The 22,174-nt window shown below is 37.4% G+C and overlaps 1 protein-coding gene and 1 pseudogene across 7 annotated transcripts in view; both read right to left on the reverse strand.

The window, feature by feature from the left end:
- Positions 1 to 22,174, reverse strand: part of EDA (ectodysplasin A) — a 509,608-nt gene that overhangs the window by 342,458 nt on the left and 144,976 nt on the right. The window lies entirely within an intron of this gene.
- LOC309856604 (chromobox protein homolog 3 pseudogene) lies at positions 4,798 to 11,007 on the reverse strand (annotated as a pseudogene). Its single transcript has 2 exons — positions 10,993 to 11,007; positions 4,798 to 5,328 (listed from the first exon to the last, which is right to left on the reverse strand). The product of its transcript is annotated as a chromobox protein homolog 3 pseudogene (transcript).

A 22,174-nucleotide genomic window follows, 5' to 3' on the forward strand; every position in this document is an offset into this window, starting at 1 on the left:
ATTTGTACTGCTTTGCTGCTTACAAAGCCCTTTCACATACAGTATCTCAATGGAACCATTCCGGACTATTCTGTTGTAGAAGCCATTCACATTGGCAAGAAGCTGTTGCAAGCAGCATTCTCCATATCTGGGTCTTAAAGATGTGGTATTTGCTGTAATAGAAAGTTGGATGGTATGTTGTTTGTCCCCTCTGTCTAAATCCTCCTCTACTGGCATTTCATCTTGTTCTTTAAATCACCAAACTGTACTATGCCAATGTTAGTCTGATCTCTTTTACTTGTCCTTATATTGGGCCTCTTTTCAGACACTCAATCCAACCCTCTTTCCTTCCCCTCACCTCCCAGCCCCCAAAGAATAGCTTTCCACTTCTTTGCACGCCTGGACCACTCCCTCTCAAACCTCTACCTTTCCAAGAAGGCATTTGTTTTTGAAGCATTTCAGCTATTAAGACCACCCACTATGGGGCTCGCTTATTGTTCTCATTCTATACTGCACTGTACTAACTTGTATCTTTAGATTGCAAGCTCCTCAGAGAAAGGATTTTCTTCTTTGTTTAGTGCAATCAACCTATTGTAAAGTACTGTGTATACATACTTACAGACTATCACTAATGCGGTTCTTCCTGGGTTTCACTGGAATTATCTACTTAGTCATGTGATTTTACTTGGACATAATTTTTCCTCCCCTGAATTATTTTCAGCTCTCTTCCAGATTTTTTTTAAAGTAAAAAATTAGCACTTTCTGCTTTCAAGAGTGCCATCAGCTACACGTTTATTTGAACATACATGCTTCATCCTGCTTTATTCTATTTCTTACAGATAACAGTATCAAATTAAATACCTTCCAAGAGTCTGCTACAAAGGTAAAACACAAAGCTATTTTCTTTCTAGCTAATCTACAGATAATCTTATTCACTCCCACTATACAGAAAAATGACACTGGTCCACTTGGAATTGAATATATTCAATCATTGGTTGAATGATTGAATATAAAGATTAACTATCATTAGTTACAATGCTATATTAGAGGAACAATGCTGCCTAAAAAAAACATAAAGCCATTGATTTCCCTAAAATAAAAAAAAAGAGGGTAAAGCAACTTTAAGATACACATTTATTGGATAATAAATTCCATTCTTCAATTAATGCAAATATTTAATGACTTGAGGTAGACTTTAAAAATAAAAATGCAGGGGTGCCTGGGTGGCTCAGTGGGTTAAAGCCTCTGCCTTCAGCTTGGGTCACAGTCTCAGGGTCCTGGGATCAAGCCCTGCATCAGTCTCTCTGCTCCGCAGGGAGCCTGCTTCCTCCCCTCTCTCTCTGCCTGCCTCTCTGCCTACTTGTGATCTCTCTCTCTCTGTGTCAAATAAATAAATAAAATCTTTTAAAAAAATAAATAAAAATAAAAATAAAAATGCATTAGAAGATAAACAAATCAAATAATATGTAAATTGTGTGGAAGTGGGAATCAGACATAACCCCAAATCCCCTTCAGAAACTGGTTAAATAAACATCAACATGGAGAAAAACGTTTTTGGGGATTTTTTTTTTTTTTTTTTTTTTTTTTGCCAAACTTGTCTCAAACTTTTGCTCAAAAAATATTTGCTGAATATAAATGCTGTTCCTAGGCCTAAGTAACAGTGAAAAAAAAAAAAAGACCAAATGTGGGCAAAGGAAGAGGGAGAAGCAAGCATACTAGAATAATCCATAAACTGTGATTCTCAAACTCTTTCTAAAAACATAGAGGTAACACTTCAACACGAAATCTTCTTTCTCTAGGAAAATCTAGTCCGTGTCATTGGAACACTTCATATAAGGTCCCTATTTAATCCAATTCATGAGCTATAGTCTTACTCTCCATCCCCCTGGAGTTTTTAGTTTATGCTCAATTATCTAGATGAATCACAATGCCCAATCCTTACTCTTTGTTATACAGATGGAGATGGACACCTTCTAAACACTGTACCTGACATTTGCAAGTAGTCTTAAATAAAAGTTACAAAGAGCATATGGTAATAGAACTGGAGGGATACAAACATGAATTATTTTAGCATCTAAAGTACATTTCAGTATAACCCTACTTCAGAGTGATACACAACAAGAATGCAAATTGCTTGAGAAGGATTACTCTATAGCCAAGAGATGCTACTAAGTTCTTATCTGTAGCCACATAAAAGTTTATTCCATATGGAGAGACTGCACCCATATGGAGATCTTTGTACAAAGATCTATCAAATCCTGGCCATGCAAACATATCAGGACAGGTGTAGATTCTATCACCAATGCCCCTTTGAGCATTTTAGAGGTGTGTGACTAATAGAAAATAAAATATGATGTGACAGGTGAAGTCAACATGATTAAAATTTGATTAAAACGGCATTTTGACACCTTATCTACAATGGTTTTATTATGAAACTTCAGCTTTCTGTTCATAATGCTTTGCAGTACCCCCTCCAGGCAGAATTAAATGTGTAAGATTTTCTTCCTTATGGACATGTTAAGGAGCTAACATCATATCTGCTGGGATGAAGTTAGAATATCTTTTCAGTTATAAGGAAAGGAGTATGGACTACAGTAAGTCAAATGTATACCAGATGATAACCTACAAGAGATATATTGGATTAACATGATTTAATCTTGAATACTCAGGCTCATACAATCAATAATATTTGGAAAAAGAGATTTTATGCTCAACCTTGGAATTAAGTTGGCTAAATAAATGTTAACTGTGAGCTATCACCCTTGACCAACCAAGTTTGGTCAGCCCCCTCTTTAATTACTAAATTATTCGCAGCACACCCTTTAATTACTAAGGAGACTTAGCTTAACTACTTTTTTCTGAGTTCAGTAGGATCTACCAGGACTTTCTCCTAGGCTACATTAAGAAAAATTAGAACAGCAAAAGGACCCAGAAACTAACAAATACTGGGAAAAAGAAAGGGGACGCATATTAAATGCAGGTCAGAGTTCCCCACAAATTGTTCTCCCCTCAACTAACCCTCATATTTTGGTTTGAGTAGAATTTTTAAAAATAATTGGTGTAGCTAGAAATCAGATAGGCCCAGAAAATAAGAGCACTCCCTTCATGCTGTTAATGATAAATTATGATGTGATCACAACCTAGTAGTAACAAGGAAAGGTTATGAAAGCAAACTTCTCATACCTCTTGTAGAGTTTTATCCTCTTCTTCCCCACACAAAGCAGACATAAAACCATATATTTGTATTATAAACAAGCTGTTACTAAATCAGAACCCCCCAAAAGCATTTTCTTGTATAGGTTTTTTTGTAGTAATGTAGTCCACTACAGTCAGTGCAAAGAAGCACTATTACTATAGAGCATCAGGAGGGTATGGAATACCTTCGCTTTTGTAATGGGATTTTACTTGAATAAAACGGAAGATGTCCTGACAAAGAAAGGCTTAGAAGGAGGCTACAAAATCTCATTCAGAAATGGCTTAGAAGGAGGTTACAAAACTTCATTCCCAAGGGCCCTTTATTTATTTTAAAGAAAAATAAAGCCATTTATTGGGGCACCTAAGTGGCTCAGTAGCTTAAATGTCTGACTCTTGATCTCAGCTCGAGTCTTGATCTCAGGGTCATGAGTTTAAGCCTCACATCAGGCTCCACGATGGGCATGGAGCCTGAATAAAACAAAACAAAACAAAAAACCCACAAAAACAAAAAAAAAAACTATTGACCACTGTTTACCATTACTTACAATAAAGTAAACAATATAAATTTGGATAACATTCTGACTACTGCAAAGTTACTGGTTTTTCTGGTTTCTGCTGAATTAGTAACTCAAATATTGAGAAGACTGAGGCTACATCTAAGGAATGAGTTGGAGTAAAGAAAAACATGCAAGTCAAAGAATTTAGAATATAGAAGTTTGTTAACCATTTATTCCAGTAGGTCCTAAATTGTCAACATCTCTAACTTTCTGATTATGATTAGATTTCCATGAACAAAGGCATAGACATACCATGAATCAGGACCTTTTAATCAATGCAAAGCAAGGATTTCGACTTCTTCCTTTAAACGTCCACTTAAGTAAGTTTTACTGACTTAATTAAAACGTATCAGGACTTGTCTAGTTTTCTCATTTGGGTGGGGAGGTTGTTGATAGTGATAAAATTTTCTATTCAGTGATCTTGCAAATAAACTTGCATTTATAGGACTGTAGATAGGCATATGGATTCTGATATAGCTGCTTTAAAATTGTCCGATTTAAATTGTTTACATTATATTTAAATTGTCCAATTAGTTACAAAATTTGATAGGCTAAGACTTCAGAAATATTTCAATTTAACTTCAAGTGATTTCTTAGGTTGCTGAAAATGATGGCATCCTAGAAACACAGGCTTATCTATGATGATAAAATGCTATTTTTGTTTCGGTAAATGTTAAAAAAAAAAAAAAAAGAAAGAAAGAAAATCATTTACATATGTATTTTTATGCACACGCACACACACAAAAAACCTAAAACAAACAAAAAACTCGGGTATATCGGAGTTAAACAAAATTCTGATTGCGTAATGATTATGGAGATTTCCCCAAATACTTTAAAAAGGTGTTCTCTAATGCAGGAGAATAATATACCATGGTCTCAAATATCCTCTTCTGATAATGGAAAGCTTTTATTTGTTCAAGCTAACCAGTGCTCTGGATGAAAAAAACTGCCCAGCAACCCCCCCAATACTACTTCAAAATGAATATATCAAACTTGATTTTCATTAGAATGTCACTTCATGCTAATAAATCCAAAAACCAAAACCTAGATTTTACATGTAATATATACAAAAAGCAACACAATTATTGAGCTTCATCTTCTGGACAAGAATGCCAAGTTAGTCTCTCTTCATAAAAAGCAATTATAATTTGAGCACACTTCATAATTGACTCTTTTGCTAGCACCAAGTCTGCCTCATCTGAATCTTTCCATTTCATGAGGAACATTAATTTTCCACTGCTGTCTGTGGCACCAATTTTTCCTTCAGGATCAGGACCTCTGGCAAGGCCTCTTGGTTTATCAGCAGTATCTCTTCTTTGATTTGCTGTCATCTGATTCACTGTCAGATACAGGTTTTCTTTTTGTACCCTATTTTTCTTTAACAGCTTTTTGAGAATTAAGAAATCCTTTAACTCTGGACAATGAAAAAATTCTTCAGGTTCCCTAGTACTGTCAGCATCTGTAAAATCCTTTCCTCCTCAGGAAATATTCCACCTTCCCACTTACTACATGTCAGTTCAATACTTCTTCCACCACTTTTTCAGGATCTGCTTCTTCTACTTTTTTACTTTTTCCAATTCTGTTTCTTTCCCCCCCCCTTTTTTTTGGGAAATGTAGTTTTGTTGGACTTGAAGACTTAAAGTTTTGTTTTTTTTTTTTTTAAAGATTTTATTTATTTATTTGACAGAGAGAGATCACAAGTAGGCAGAGAGGCAGGCAGAGAGAGAGAGAGAAAGGAAAGCAGGCTCTCCGCTCAGCAGAGAGCCCGATGCGGGACTCGATCCCAGGACCCTGGGATCATGACCTGAGCCGAAGGTAGCGGCTTAACCCACTGAGCCACCCAGGTGCCCCAGACTTAAAGTTTTTTTAATTGTAGACATGAAGAGCTATTATTCACTTCCTTGGAGCAGTTCTGGGTTCCTGGTCTGCAGCATCTCCCCCTTTATTTGTTAATGGAGATTCTGCCCTGCAAACCCTTTACTTTTTAAAAGTAATTATATGTATCAATCTTTTACTTTATTACATCTTTATTTTGAAACACAACTAGAAAAATCTTTCCCCTTATGCTGGTTATAGAAGGATTTGCCCATATTTTCTTCTAATACTTGTGCTGTTTCGGGTTTCCATTTAAATCTCTGACCCATTTGGAATCTATGGTATCTTTTCCCAAATTGCTGTTCTGGTTATCTCTCAGTGTATGACAAACTACCCCCAAACTTAGTGGCTTAAAATAAAATTGGTTTTATTAGATTCCATAGTTCTATGTGTAGATTTGACTCAGCTGGGCAGTTCTGCTAATCTTGTTCAGGTTCTCTTGTACAATTGCAGTACTTGATGGCTGGGGCTGGAGTTATTTGAAAGCTTGATTTTAACACTGGGAAGGCAGGGCATCTCTCCTTCCACATGTAGTTCCAGTGCTACTTCTTTCCATATGCCCTCTCCATTTAGTCTTTCCAGCAAGGTAGCTGGATTGCTTCTTACTCTTTTCTTTCTTTTTTTCTTTTCAAACAGTTTTTATTGTGACAGATTTCATATACCATAAAATTCACATGCTTATGGTATATAGTTTTTAGTGGTTTTCAGTACACAGAGTTGTACACCATCACCACAGTGTAACTTGAAAGTATTTTTAACATCCCAGAAAGAAACCCTGTACTCATTAGCAGTTACTCCTTATTCCTGCTGCAGCCCTCATCTCTGTTCTGGTCTCAGTCACTGATCTACTTTTCTGTCTGTAGGAATTTGTACTTTCTGGATATTTCATATAAAGGAATAATATAATATATATCTTTTTGACCAGTTTCTTTTACTTAGCATGTTTCAAGTTTCATCCATGTTGTAGCATATATCAGAACTTCCTTTTTAAATACAAATAATAATCTATTGTGCTGTGACATCACAATTTATTTATCCAACTATCTATTGGTGGACATTCAGGTTGTCTCCTCTTTTGGCTATTATGAATAATGCTTCTTTGAACATCTTTGTACAAATTTTTGTGTCAATATATGCTTTGATTTCTCAAGTATATACCTAATAGAATTACTGGGTCATCTGTTTGGACTTTTTAATGCTATTAATTTTTTTTTCATCATGATTAAGTATACTCTTTAATCCTCATCCCTTATTACCCCCATTTCCCCACCACCATCACCTTTGGTAACCATCAGTTTGTTCTCTACAGTTAAGAGTCTGTTTCTTGGTTTATCTTTTTCCCCTTTGCTCGTTTATTTCTTAAATTTTACATATAAGATCATATTGTATAGTCTTTCTTTGACTTACTTCATGTAGCATTATACTCTTTACCTTCATCCATATTGTTGAAAATGTTACTATTTCATTCTTTTGCACTTCTGAATTTTATATATGTCTTTATATATTCATCAGTGGACATTTGGACTGCTTCCATATTTGGCTATTGTAAATAATGCTGTAATAAGCATAGGAACATAAAGGTGCATGTATCCCTTCGAAATAATGTTTTTGTATTTTTTGGGTGAATACCCAGTAGTGCAATTGCTGGCTCATAGGGTAGTTCTAATTTTAACTTCTTGAGGAATCTCCATACTGTTTTCCATAGTGGCTGCACCAGTTTGCATTCCCACAAACAGTGCAAGATTTCACCACATTGTTAGTTGTGTTTTTATTTTAGCCTTCTGCCAGGTATGAGGTGATATCTCATTGTAGTTTTAATTTCTTTTTCATGATGATGAATGATGGTGAACAACTTTTCATGTGTCTTTTGGTCATTTATATGTCTTCTTTGGAAAAATGTCTGTTCATGTCTTCTGCTCATATTGTAATTGGATTATTTGTTTTTTGGGTATTGAGTTGTATCAGTTCTTTATATATTTTGGATGCTAACCCTTTATTAGATGTGTGGTTTGTAAATATCTTCTCCCATTCAACGGCTTGCCTTTTAGTTTTGTTCATTGTTATCTTCATTATGAAGAAAATTTTTTTATTTAATGTAGTCCCCAATAGTTTATTTTTGCTTCTGTTTCCTTTGCCCCAGAAGACCTATCTATAAAAATGTTGCTACCACCAATGTCAGAGATGATGGCCTGTGCTCTCTGAAAGGATTTTCATGGTTTCAGGTCTCATATTTAGTCCATAATCCATTTTGAGGTTATTTTTTTGTATGGTGAAAATGGTCCAGCTTCATTCTTTTGAATGAACAAAACAATACCATTTTGTTTAAGAGACTGTCTTTTCCCCATTGGATATTCATTCTTCCTTTCTTTAAGATTAATCAACCATATAGTTGTGGGTTTATTTCTGGGTTTTCTATTCTGTACCATTGATCTATATGTCTATTTTGTGCCAGTTCCATAGTGTTTTGATCACTACCGTTTTGTAATATAATTTGAAGTATGGAATTGTGATACCTCCAACTTTGCTTTTCTTTTTCAATGTTGCTTCGGGTATTCATGATCTTTTGTGGTTCCATACAAATTTTAAGATTGTTTGTTCTAGCTCTGTGAAAAATGAGAGCTTGGGCTCTCTCTTGTATTTTGGTATTTTTATAGGGATTTCATTAAATGTGTGATTGTTTGGGTAGTATAGACATTTTAATGATATCTGTTCTTCCAATTGATGAGCATGGAATGTCATTCCGTTTCTTTGTGTCATCTTCAATTTCTTTCATCAGTGTTTTATAGTTTTCAGAATACAGGTCTTTCACCTTTTCAGCTAGGTTTATTCCTAGATATTTTATTGTTTTGGGTGCAATTGTAAATGGGATTTCTTTCTTTATTTCTCTTTCTGCTGTTTCATTGTTTTAAATTCTGCAACTTTACTGAATTCATTTATCAGTTCTAGCAGTTTTTTGGTGGAATCTTTTAGGTTTTCTATATATAATATCATGTCATATGAATAAAGTCAGAGTTTTGCTTCTTCCTTACCAACCTGCATGCTTTTTACTTCTTTATGTTGTCTAATTGCTGTGGCTAGGACTTCCAGTACTATGCTAAAGAAAATTGGTGAGATAGGACATCCTTATCTTTTTCCTAACCTTAGGGGAAACACTCTCACTTTTCCCCCCATTGAATATGATGACTGTGGGTCTTTCACATAAGACCTTTATTATATTAAAATATACTCCCTCTAGACTTTGCAGAGGGCCTTAAACATGAATGGATGTTATACTTTGTCAAATGCTTTTTGTGTCTACTGAAATGATTATATGATTTATATGCTTTCATCTATTAATGTGACATATCACATTGAGTTTTGCGAATATTGAAGCACCCTTGCATCCCAGGAATAAATCCCACTTGATTATAGTGTATGATATTTTAAATGTATTGTTGGAATCGGTGCTAATGTTTGTTGAGGATTTTTGCAACTATATTCATGACATAAAGAACTTAGGAGGAGGTTACAAAATTTCATTCCCAAGGGCCCTGTAAAAATAAGAGATTCATCTTTCTAGAAAGGTGTAGGTAGAGTTGAGGAAGATAGATGAGGCCCCTCCAAATCCATGTAGCTCTATAACTCTGAAAAGGGTCTTAACTCTGTGTATTCCCAGATGGAATAAGTTTAATGTGCCACTTATAATTACTATCATGATCCATCCACAGATGTTGACTTTTGCCATTTGATGTTTATAAGCACTATTCAGTATAATATATAAAGAATGCAATTTTATGTCTTTTGGATAAGAACACTTGGGATAAAATAGGACAGAGGAGGAAATGTCTCGGTTAATAGGAGGAAAATAAAGTATAAAAGGTTTTGTTTTGTTTTGTTTTTTACACTTCATCCCTTCTCCTGACAGAAATGATAGCTCCCTCTCCTCCAACAAAGAAAGTAAGAGAGAGAGAAAGGAATGAAGGAAAGAAGGAAGTTCAGTGAGGTTTCTGTAAGGACATCATTTCTAGAAGGACACAGGAGTTAAATTTAGCTTTGGAAAAACAGTGGTTTTTCAGAGATGAATATTCTATTAGCTCTAATGTCAGCATGGCATTATTTCAATTATTTATATATAGTTCAGTGTTAGAGAATCTAGTGATTCTTCACCTATCTCGGCCTCAAGAGATCTATATTAACTCCTTTCTTATAACCAGAAAAAGACTAATCAAGTCCTAACAGGCACCCCCAGTCCTACTTCAGAGCCTCTCTACACCTGCGTCTTAACTCCCAGTCAATTGCTTTTTTTGTCCTGCTCACTCTACACAGTGACCCAGTATTTTGGGTCAGTCTTACATTTTGATTAGCCTCCTATCCAAGTGCTTGTTTATTTTATGTTATTTAACAAACACTAATAGGATAGTGTTTTAAGCACTTTATAAATATCAACATATCTTTTTTTTTTATTTTGACAGACAGAGATCACAAGTAGGTAGAGAGGCAGGCAGAGAGGGAGGGGAGAAGCAGGCTCCCTGCCGAGCAGAGAGCCCGATGCGGGGCTCAATCCCAGGACCCTGGGATCATGACCTGAGCTGAAGGCAGAGGCTTTAACTGACTGAGCCACCAAGGTACCCCACATTATCCTCATTTTATCGATGACAAAAACTCAGGCTTAGAGAATATTAACTAACTGACCCAAAGGTCATGCTTCAAGTAAGTGGCGGAACACAGATTAGAACCCAGGCATCTCAAAAGTCCATGCTTTTAGCTACTATACTATGCTGTCTTCATAAAGGAGATAGGCAAATGATGGTTGTTGGTTTACCAATTATCCTAAAGATCCCTGCTTTTCCTTTTTTTAAAATGTAGTACTATTAAAGCAATGATTCTTTAAAGGCAACCAGCACCACCAATCCTAACACTGTTGACATGATGCACACTTACAACATACCACATGACAGGCCTTTTTAGCACAGTCCTTAGTAATAGAGCTTTGCACATTCCTGGAGATGGGTAGAAACAGAACTTGCAAATCATCTTATTTCTCATCCCTGTACCTAATCAGCTCTTTGTTATAAGTAGAAAAATGTATTTTTCATATCCAAAGATTTTTTTTTCTGTTCTGTTTTTCTGTTCCAAACACCTGTTGACAGGTGTTTATATGGATCCTAGTAGCCTGAGGGCTGAAATTAAGATATCTGGATCACAATGAAGGCGACCAAGAGACGGCAAACTACCCCAGTCCCCCTGACCCAAATCCTGAATCTCCAAGTTTTTCCATTCTCTCCTGGGCCAGGCAGGATTTCTCAGGTACCTGCTAACTGCTCCCCACCACCACAGGAGTGGGCTAAGCAGCTTTCTACCACCAGTCTCCTCTCCAAGGGGCTATTATTCATCCTCTTGCACTTACCTTCCTCACTGGCATGACAGCTGTTGAACTGACTGCTGTTAGTCTGTCAATTCCTGAGCACTTCCAGTCTTATTTGGGCTTCTATTTTTCCAAGTAACTGTCTCACCAGCTAATTCTAACCACCAAATTTCCAACACTCTAGTTTGAGCTTCACAAATACTAATACTAGAAAGAGAGAATAGTCTTAGTTTTTTTCTTTTCTCTAGCCCCATGCCCAATTCATCAGCAAGCCATGATGACTGTATGTTCAAATTATAACCCAAATCCTCCCACTTCTCTCATTCCCCATCATTACCATCCTAATCTAAGACCGCATTATCTCTCTCTAGGACAAAAGTAGTTGCATCCTAACTAGTATCCCTGCTTCCACTCTTGAGGTACAATGCCCATTCTGCAAACAGTACTCTTGTTAAAGCACAATCTGACCAATTGCACTCCTCCTTAAAATTTTCCAGTGGCTTCCCACTAAACTCAGAACAAATCCAAATAGCTTACCATGGCCGATAAATCCCATCTGAACAATCTGGCCTCTGCTGATGTCTCATTCCACTCATATTTTCCCTTGGGTTCTAAGAAAGGCCAAACTTGTCCTAATCTCAGGGGTTTTGAACTCACCTTTTCCTTTATCTGTAACACTCTTTCTTTCCCGACTCTTTAGCTAGATTCATCTTATCTCTAAGGCTTAGTTTAAATGTTATCACCTCAAACAGGCCTTCTAAATATTTATCATAACTGCTTCTCATCATTATTATCTTAATATGCTGATTCTTCTTCATATTGATTACCATCTGACATTTTTTCTTAACTACTCTTGAAATTTGTTGCTACACCACCTCTAACAGTAGGCCTGTAAGTTCTAGGAAGGTAGGGACTATGTCCATTCCTAGCTGTCTCCCCAGTGCCTAAACTCTCAGAACATATTTTTGGAAGTGAGGAAACATCTGCCTATTGCAGAGCATGGCAGAAACCTCTGTTGGTGTTAGATACCTCTTACAGAAGTTTGGGCCTTCCTGAGGTTGCCCCTTTCTATGGTTGTATGGGACACCAAATCCATTCCCACTTGGGACCAGAGCAGTACCATTTATACAGGCCAGGAAAGTATGGCCCTCCTCTTTTGCTATCATTCAGAGGCTGGTGCTGCTCTTCATTTTTTTTTTTTTTTTTTGGTCTGGTGCCAAATGAGGGGAAAGGAACCCCCTTTTTCCAGCAAAAATCTTAATCTTTTTCTATCTGCCTCTCCTTACCAGAGTTAAGACTTTGCTCTCTTTACTCCAAAACCCTTTGGCTCCCATTCCAAGCCAGGCTTTGTATGTCTAAGTTTCCAATTTGTACCCTCTTTTCTGCTCTGAAAAAGAGCATATTGGAAGTCACAAAAGATGTTTTGTGGATTAAAAAAGCTAAATCATAATAGATGTCTGAAGAAACTCACCCTTTCCTTTGATAAAATTATACCCAAATCTCTAAGAAGAGAAGAAACTATATGAAGGAAAATGGAAATTCAAGTGGAGGGGTGGCTGAACTTCAGAGTCCTGAGCTGTAATTTCTATGTAGGAAACTGTCCCTAAATTACCAACCTGAGAAAATCTGGGTAATTTCATTAATGGAACAGGGAATTTTCTTTAAAAGGCCTACTTGCAACATTTCCATGGCAACCTGAAGCAAACATACTTCTTGCTTAGTGTTTGCATAAAGGAGAGGCAGCTACAATATGAATATGGGGGGGGGGGCAAAGAGAGAACAAGGAAAAGAGAGAGAGAATGAGTGAGGAGACAGAGAATGAGAGAGAAAAAGGAAAAGGGAAAAAAGAGAGAATGAAAGGAAACAAAGACAATGAGAGGGAGAGAGGGAAAGGAAGGAAGGAGGAAGGGGGAGTAGAAGATCTTTGTTTTCATAATTTAGCTTTTATGATTAAATGTTTCTGGAGCACTCAATGTTTTGGAACTCTGATAAGTCAATTCCATTAGTGAGGCTTTTAGTATTTTATTTATGGGGTCTCTTCCTACTTAATGAGCAAAGAAAAGGTCACTTTGATGCTCCAGAGCACAGGCGAGACAAAGTCAAAAGATTTTGGAGCTCAAAGCCACGTGTTTGGTTTTTTTTTTTATAGCTCTGATTAAAAGTGAGTTAATGGAAGACAGGAGGCAGAACCATTAGCTAGCAAGATCACCAATCTCAAACAGCATTAGCCACAAGAACCGCTTATCTGATCTATTAGTGCAGTGGCTTCTAAACCTTTCCATCAGTTTACGACCAAAGATCACAGTAGTAGTTCCAAGTCTTGTGGGAGGCACAGGACTTCAGAATAAGACACCTAGGGTCATCTTTTTTGGCCTCAGTTTCCTCCTCTGTAAAACTGGAATATAATACTCACTTCCAAATGTTTCTGTAAGAAGGAGATAATGCATGTAAAGGGTATAGCACAATGTCTGGGCACAGATATTCAATAACAGATTATCAGTTTTATTATAATACCACCTTGACACGGTGAAGAGTATTACAGTAAAGTATCAAATGCATTGTTCTCCCAATACAGTACATCATTCATACATGGAAAGTTTGAGGGCTCAAAGCAGGGTATCCAAGTCAATAGGAGGCATCCATTTGCTTTCTTCATCAGATAGTATGAATACCCCATTATTTGTGCCCAGATAAGTAATTAAACTTCAAACACAAAAAGATTCTGGAAACATTATATAACAGTCTCTAAAACTGGTGTCTTATAAAATGTCTCCACCTCAAAGCAAACTGATGCAGCCATTCTGGAAAATGGTATAGAGGTTCCTCAAAAAATTTAAAAAAAATTATGGAGGATCCTCAAAACATAAAAAATAATCAAAAATATGATTAACTTAGCATCTGGCAATGGCACTACTAGGTATTTGCCCAAAGAATACAAAAAATACCAATTTGAAGGGATACATGTGCCCTGCTATTTAGAGCAGCATTATCTACAATAGCCAAATTATGGAAACAGCCCACTGTCCACTGACTGGTGAATGGGTAAAGAACAGTTGGTACACACACACACATACACACACACACACATATACATATGCTGGAATATTACTCAGCCATAAAAAGAATGAAATCTTGCTATTTGCAATGACGTGGCTGGAGCTAGACAGTATAAGTCAGTCAGGGAAAGACAAATACCATATGATTTCACTCAAATGTAGAATTTAGAAAACAAACCAAGTGAGCAAAGAGAGATGAAAACCAAGAAATAGACTCATAACTGTGGAGAAAAAAACTGATCATTACCAGTGGGGAGGTGGATGGGGGATGGGTTAAATAGGTGATGGGAATTAAAGAGTGCACTTGTGATGAACACAGGGTGATGTATGGAAGTGTTGAATCACTATGTTGTATACCTGAATCTCATATTACACTGTATATTAACTAACTAGAATTTAAATAAAAACTTAAAAAAAAGGTCTCCATCTCATGTAGCATAAAGTTCAAGTTCATTGATTCAGACCAGATGGAAATGCAACACATTTCCAAAATTAGCCACCTTAACAATTTCCAGATCCTCATAAAATAGAAACAGGCCATGGATACTCTGCTAATGCCTGGGTATTGAACATATTCACCTACCCCTAGGGTGAATTACCCCAAGACTTCATATGGGCAGTCAACATTATCTTATACATCAATTTTTTAAATCACAAAATTTTGGAGATTTACTAGCACCATTTTCATTTGGATTGTGGTAAAGGAAAGTATGAGGTATAGAAAAAACAAGTAATATCATGGTGTGACACCAAAAGCATTTATTGGAAGTCAGAGACTGACTTATACAATCTTAGCCCAGGGAATTACATCTATAGGCCCAACATTGTTCCTGTGCAAAATAAGTGACTCAATGTATGTGATCTCTTTCGTCTCTAAGAGTCTAGCATCTTAAATTTGTACAGTAATACAAATAAATGAGAGTTCATACAAAAATACAGCTACTCTATAGTATCTAATATTTAGCAATAATTGCTAGATATTTTGATCTAGTCCTCTTCTATATCTCTTCCACAAGTAATGCTGTAGGCAATTTCCCCAATGATATACTGGAAATGAAGACAGTAGTAATAACAATAGTGGTGGTGGTGATAATAGTACCTAAAACTTATTTCAACTTCTTATTGGCCATAACACACCCAACAAGCCATTAACTCACTTAATCCTCCTAATATTAGAAGGGGGGTACTCCTATTATCTTCACTTTGTAGAAGAAGATGAGGCACTGAAAAGTGAAGTGACCTGCCTGAACCACTAGAAAGGCAGAAATCAAACCTAGAATTCTGGCTCTTAACCACTATGCAAAAGTAAGTAGCAGAAGAGCACTGGAAGGAGAATTCAACTTCCAGCCAAGATGAAGTAAAAGGGGCCAGATTTACTCTACTTCTTTAAGTGACTAGAAAATCTGGAGAAAATGATGTAAAACAATCTTTTCTCAAATGCCAGACAAGTAACATAGGGTTGTGATCTCCCTCAAAAGGGAAATAAACAAGGTAAGTATTACTGTGTGGAGGCAGTTTCAAGGCCACAGTGCAAGGAGAGGGAATTCAAACAGAGCTCATAGAGTTGAAGAGACAGACTGGAGTTCAGAGGGGCCAATGGGGTTTGAAATTGTACAGGAGAGTACAGAAGAGGGAGTTGGACAGAGAGTGTGAGCTCCGGAGATACTACTAAGAGATCTCCTGGAGTTTTTGGATGATTACTGAATCACATATGCATAAGGTACTCAAAAGCTGGGGATAAAACCACAATAAAGGAACAGGGGGAATGATTTATAGAATAGTGGCATGAAGAGCTTGACAGACATGACTGGTAAATATTAAAAAAAAAAGTAACAATCATTAAAACTCTCTGGAAATTGTCCTAAGGACACACAGCAAACCAAGAAACATTCCTTTAAGAAAATCTAGATTTGGTAAGAATAGTGACAGTCTGTGGCTTTTAAAAGATGATTCAGGGGCGCCTGGGTGGCTCAGTGGATTAAGCCGCTGCCTTCGGCTCAGGTCATGATCTCAGTGTCCTGGGATCGAGCCCCGCATCGGGCTCTTTGCTCAGCGGGAGCCTGCTTCCTCCTCTCTCTCTGCCTGACTCTCCACCTACTTGTGATCTTTCTCTCTGTCAAATAAATTAATAAAAAAAAAATTTTTTTAAAATAAAAATAAATAAATAAAATATGATTCATTCTATGCCCTTACCCCCATGTTCCCCAACTCAGTGTTGTAGCAGTTGTAGCCAAGAACACAGGGCAGTTCCCCCCAACTCAAAACCTAGGATTACGATGTCACATGGGGTGTGAAAGGATGCCCACCTTAATCATCATCCCTCAACCCTGTTTTCAGAAGCTCTAATCTGAATGGGAATGGCAGAAATGTCTGGGATCTCATTTCTACACTCAGCTACTACTCATAAGGCAGAAACTCTGCTCCAGGCATGGTAGATCAAGAATGCCCTCACCTTAGATTCTTTATAAGATGAGGTTCCAGAGAGGAAAGCCAAGAAGTCCAGAAGCTACCACCTGAACCCAGAACACCATGAATAAAGTAGGGATATAACTAAGAAGCAGGCTAGTTAAGACTGTTTTTGTTTTTAGTAGTGAGAGAGGCAAGATGGTGGAGGAGTAGTGGACTGAAATGACATCAGGTTGCAGGAGTTCAACTAGATAGTTATCAAACCATTCCAAACACCTACAAACTCAACAGGAGATTGAAAAGAAGAAGAGCAGTAATTCTAGGAACAGAAAATCGACCACTTTCTGAAACATAGGACATGTGAAGAAGTGAATCTGAGGGGACAGGAAGATAGACCACGGGGAGAAGGGCTGGCTCCCGGCAAGCGGTAGAGCAATGGAGCACAAAATTGGAATTTTTAGAAGTCTGCTCCCCTGAGGAACATTGCTCTAGACACTAAGCGAGGATGGAGCCCTTGCAGGGACAGTGTAATCTCAGGACCTATGTGGTCACTGAAAGATCAAGGGTGTCTGAGTGTGGCAGAGTGCCCAGGTATCGAAATGGGGAAGCTGGCTACAGAGAGAGAGCCAAGGAGTGAGCTCTCAGCTCAGGGTTACCTTAAACTGGGATCCATGACACAGTTGGGACACTACTCTTTGAGCAGGGACCCCACAAGTGGCAGATCCAGGGAGACTCAACTTACTCCTCTGGAGGCAGGAATCTGCTTGGTTTAGAGACTCCAAATAGGGTCGTGCATCAGAGACAGAAACACTCAGTCACAGGCCAGGTAAGCCCAGAGTGCGGCTGGAGACCAGGAGACGGGAGTGACTGACCCCTTTTCTCTGAGGGCACACTGAAGAGTGGGGCCCTGAGCTATCGTCTCCTCTGGGCTAGAGACTGGAATGCTGCCATTTCCATTCTCATCCTCCAGAGCTATACTGAAAGCCTTCAGGGAACAAAAACTCCCTAGAACGAACTTGATCAGATTTCTTAGCCTGGCCCATGGCAAGGGCAGTGCAATTCTGCCTTGGGCAAAGGCGTTTGAGAATCACCACAACAGGCCCCTCCCCAAGAAGATAGGCAAGAATATTCAGCAAAGACCAAGCTCACCTATCAAGAACAGCAGAACTCCAGAGATAGGGGAAAGCAATACATGGAATTCATGGATTTCTCACCATAGGCCTTTAGTCTTGCAAAGTTAAATTTTTTAATTTTATTTTTTTCTTATTCTATTTTTTTAACTTTTCTCTTTTAAGGTTTTTTAACTAGTTTATCTTAACAATACCTATCTTAAAAAATCTTTGTAAACCTTCATTATTATAGTCATATTTTAGCCTTCATTGTATGCAACCTTATTTTTCTTTTCTTTTCTTTTTTTTAGATTTTATTTATTTATTTGACAGACAGAGATCACAAGGAGGCAGAGAGACAGGCAGAGAGAGAGGAGGAAGCAGGCTCCCTGCTGAGCAGAGAGCCCGATGGGGAGCTCAATCCCAGGACCCTGGGATCATGACCTGAGCTGAAGGCAGAGGCCTTAACCCACTGAACCACCCAGGTGCCCCGTAACCTTATTTTTCTTGAAAGATTTTATTTATTCATTTGACAGACAGAGATTAAAAGTAGTCAGAGAGGCAGGGAGAGAGGAGGAAGCAGGCTCCTTGCTGAGCAGAGAGCCCGACACAGGGCTCAATCCCAGGACCCTGAGATCATGACCTGAGGTGAAGGCAGAGGCTTTAAACCATTGAGCCACCCAGGAGCCCCTAACCTTAACTTATGTATACATATAGGGTTTTTACTTTTTCTAAAAACTTTTGGGATACAATTTCTTCTAATAGAGCAAAATACACCCTAAACCTAGCACAGGGCATAGCTCTAGTCTCCAGCCTAAGCACATTCTCTCCCCCAACCTTTTTTTTTTCTTCTTTCTTTTCTTTTTACATGTATACATATAAATACATATAAAATACATTTCTTTCTACTCCCTATGTTCTCCCCCCCAGTTTGGGGTTACTTCTGATTTGGTTAGCATACATTTTTCTTAGGTCTTTGCCACCCTTTTAGTATTTTGTTCTCTTGTTCATATATTCTAATATGGATAAAATGACAAGGTGGAAAAACAACATAAAAATAGGACAAGAGGCAATACCAACAGCTAGGGACCTAATCAATACAGACATTGGTAATATGTCACATCTTGAGTTCAGAATGACAATTATCAAGAAGCTAGCTAGGCTTAAAAAAGACTTGAAGGATATTAGAGAAATCCTTTCTAGAGAAATAAAATCTCTTTCTGGAGAAATAAAAGAACTAAAATCTAACCAAGCTGAAATCAAAAAAAGGAATTAATGAGGTTCAATCAAGAATGGAGGCTCTTAGTGCTAGGATAAATGAGGCAGAAAAGAGAATTAGTGATATAGAAGACCGAATGATAGGGAATAAAGACACTGAGCAGAAAAAAGAGAAACAACTACTGGACCACAAGGGGAGAATATGAGAGATAAGTGATGCCATAAGACAAAACAATATTTGCATAATTGGGATTCCAGAAGAAGAAAGAGAGAGATGGGCAGAAGATATACTGAAGGAAATTATAACACAGAATTTCCGCAATATGTCAAAGTGAACAAGCATCAAAATCCAGGAAGCACAGAGAACCCCCTCAAAATCAATAAAAATAGGTCCACACCCCATCATCTAATAGTAAAACTTACTAGACTAAGTGACAAAGATAAAATCCTTAAAGCAGCTCAGGATAAGAAGTGTGTGATATACAATGGTAGAATTATTAGATTGGCAGCAGATTTATCCACAGTAGGCCAGAAAGGACTGGCATGATATATTCAGAGCACTACATGAGAAAAATATGCAGCCAAGAATACTATATCAGGCTAGGCTATCACTGAAAATAGAAGGAGAGATAAAAAGCTTCCAGGACAAACAAAAACTAAAAGACTTTGCAAACACCAAACCAGCCCTACAGGAAATATTGAAAGGGGTCCACAAAGCAAAGAGAGACCCTAAATGTAGTAGACCAGACATAAAAAGAAACAATATACAATAATAGTACATTACAGGTAATAAAATTGCACTAAATTCATATCTTTCAATAGTTACTCTGAATGCAAGTGGGCTAAATGCCTCAATCAAAAGACACAGGGTAGGGGTGCCTGGGTGGCTCAGTGGGTTAAGCTGCTGCCTTCGGCTCAGGTCATGATCTCGGGGTCCTGGGATTGAGCCCCGCGCTGGGCTCTCTCCTCAATGGGGAGCCTGCTTCCCTATCTCTCTCCGCCTGCCTTTCTGCCTACTTGTGATCTCTGTCTGTCAAATAAATAAATAAAAATTCTTCAAAAAGAAAAAAAAGACACAGGGTATCAGAATGGATAAAAAAACAAAACCCATCAATATGCTGTCTGCAGAAAAGTCATTTTAGACCCAAAGACAAATCCAGATTTAAAGTGGGGAGTGGAAAGCAATTTACCATGCAGATGGACATCAAAAGAAAGCTGGGATGCCAATCCTTATATCGGATCAATTAGATTTTTACACCAAAGACTATACTAAGAGATGAGGAAGAACAGTATATTATACTCAAAGGGTCTGTCCAACAAAAAGATTTAACAATTTTAAATATTTATGCCCCTAACATGGGAGCAGCCAACTATATAAACCAATTAAAAACAAAATCAAAGAAACACATTGACAATAATAATAGTAGGGGACTCTAACAGTCCCCTCACTGAAATGGACAGATCATCCAAGCAAAAGATCAACAAGGAAATAAAGGCCTTAAGTGATACACTGGACCAGAAGAACATCACAGATATATTCAGAACATTCCATCCCAAAGCAACAGAATACACATTCTTATTTAGTGCACATTGAATATTCTCCAGAATAGATCACATCCTGGGTCACAAATCAGGTCTCAACCAGTACCAAGAGATTGGGATCATTCCCTGCATATTTTCCGAACACAATTTCCTGAAGCTGGAACTCAAACACAAGAGGAAAGTTGGAAAGAACTCAAATACACGGAGGCTAAAGAGCATCCTACTAAAGAATGAATGGGTCAAAAAGGAAATTAAACATTCATAGAAACAAATGATAATGAAAACACAATGGTTCAAAATCTGTGGAGGTCCTGAGAGGAAAGCACATAGCCATACAAGCTTTTCTCAAGAAACAAGAAAGGTCTCAAGTACACAACTTAACCTGACATCTAAAGGAGCTAGAGAAAGAACAGCAAAGAAAGCCTAAACCTAGCCGGAGAAGAGAAATAATAAATATCAAAACAGTAATCAATGAAATAGAAATTAAAAAAAAAACAATAGAACAAATCAATGAAACTAGGAGCTCGTTCTTTGAAATAATTAATAAGATTGATAAACCCCTGGCCAGACTTATCAAAAAGAAAAGAGAAAGGACCCAAATAAATAAAATCATGAATGAAAGAGGAGAGATCACAACCAGCACCAAAGAAATACAAACAATTATAAGAACATATTAGGAGCAACTATACACCAGCAAATCTGACAATCTGAAAGAAATGGATGCTTTCCAAGAGAAATATAAACTACCACAAATGAACCAGGAAGAAATAGAAAACCTGAACCGACCCATATCAATAAGGAGATTGAAGAAGTCATCAAAAATCTCCCAACAAACAAGAGCCCAGGGCCAGATGGCTTCCCAGGTGAGTTCTACCAAACATTTAAAGAACAATGAATTCCTATTCTCCTGAAACTGTTCCAAAAAAATAGAAACGGAAGGAAAACTTCCAAACTTATTTTATGAGGGGAGCATTACCTTCGTCCCAAAACCGGACAAGGGCCCATCAAAAAAGAGAATTACAGACCAATATTTCACCACGACCAAATGGGATTTATTCCTGGGCTGCAAGGTTGGTTCAGCATCCACAAATGAATCAATGTGATACAAACATTAAAAAAAAAAAAAAAGAACAAGAACCATACAATACTCTCAATAGATGTTCAAAAAGCATTTGACAAAGTACAGCATCCTTTCTTGATCAAACTCTTCAAAGTGTAGGGATAGAGGGTACATTCCTCAATATCATCAAAGCCATCTATGAAAAGCCCACAGAGAATATCATTCTCAATGGGGAAAAACAGAGCTTTGCCTCTAAGATCAGGAACACGGCAGGGATATCCATTACCACCACTGCGAATCAACATAGTACTAGAAATCCTAGCCTCAACAATTAGACAACAAGAAGAAATTAAAGACACCTGAATCGGCAAAGAAGTCAGATTCTTTCTCTTTTTTTTTTTTTTTTTTTTTTTTTTTTTTTTTTAGATTCTTTCTCTTTGAAGATGATATGATACTATATGTGGAAAACCCAAAAGACTCTACTCCAAAACTGCTAGAACTCATACAGGAATTCTGTAAAGTGTGAGATATAAAATCAATGCATAGAAATCAGTTGCAACAAACTGAGGGTTGCTGGGGGGCACAGGGAGTATGGAGACGGTGCTTGGGTTATGGACTTTGGGGAGGGTATGTGATATGGTGAGTGCTGTGAAATGTGTAAGCCTGGCAATTCACAGACCTGTACCCCGGGGCAAATAATACATTATATGTAAATAAAAATAATTAATAAAACACAGACTGTTTTCAGTGGTTGCACTAAGTTGCTCTTATTATGACCTCCTTTAATGTAATATTACACTATTTTACATAGAGTGTAAGAAACATATACATTT

The sequence above is a fragment of the Mustela nivalis genome (genome assembly GCF_964662115.1).
Source record: "Mustela nivalis genome assembly, chromosome: X".
Taxonomy (NCBI): domain Eukaryota; kingdom Metazoa; phylum Chordata; class Mammalia; order Carnivora; family Mustelidae; genus Mustela; species Mustela nivalis.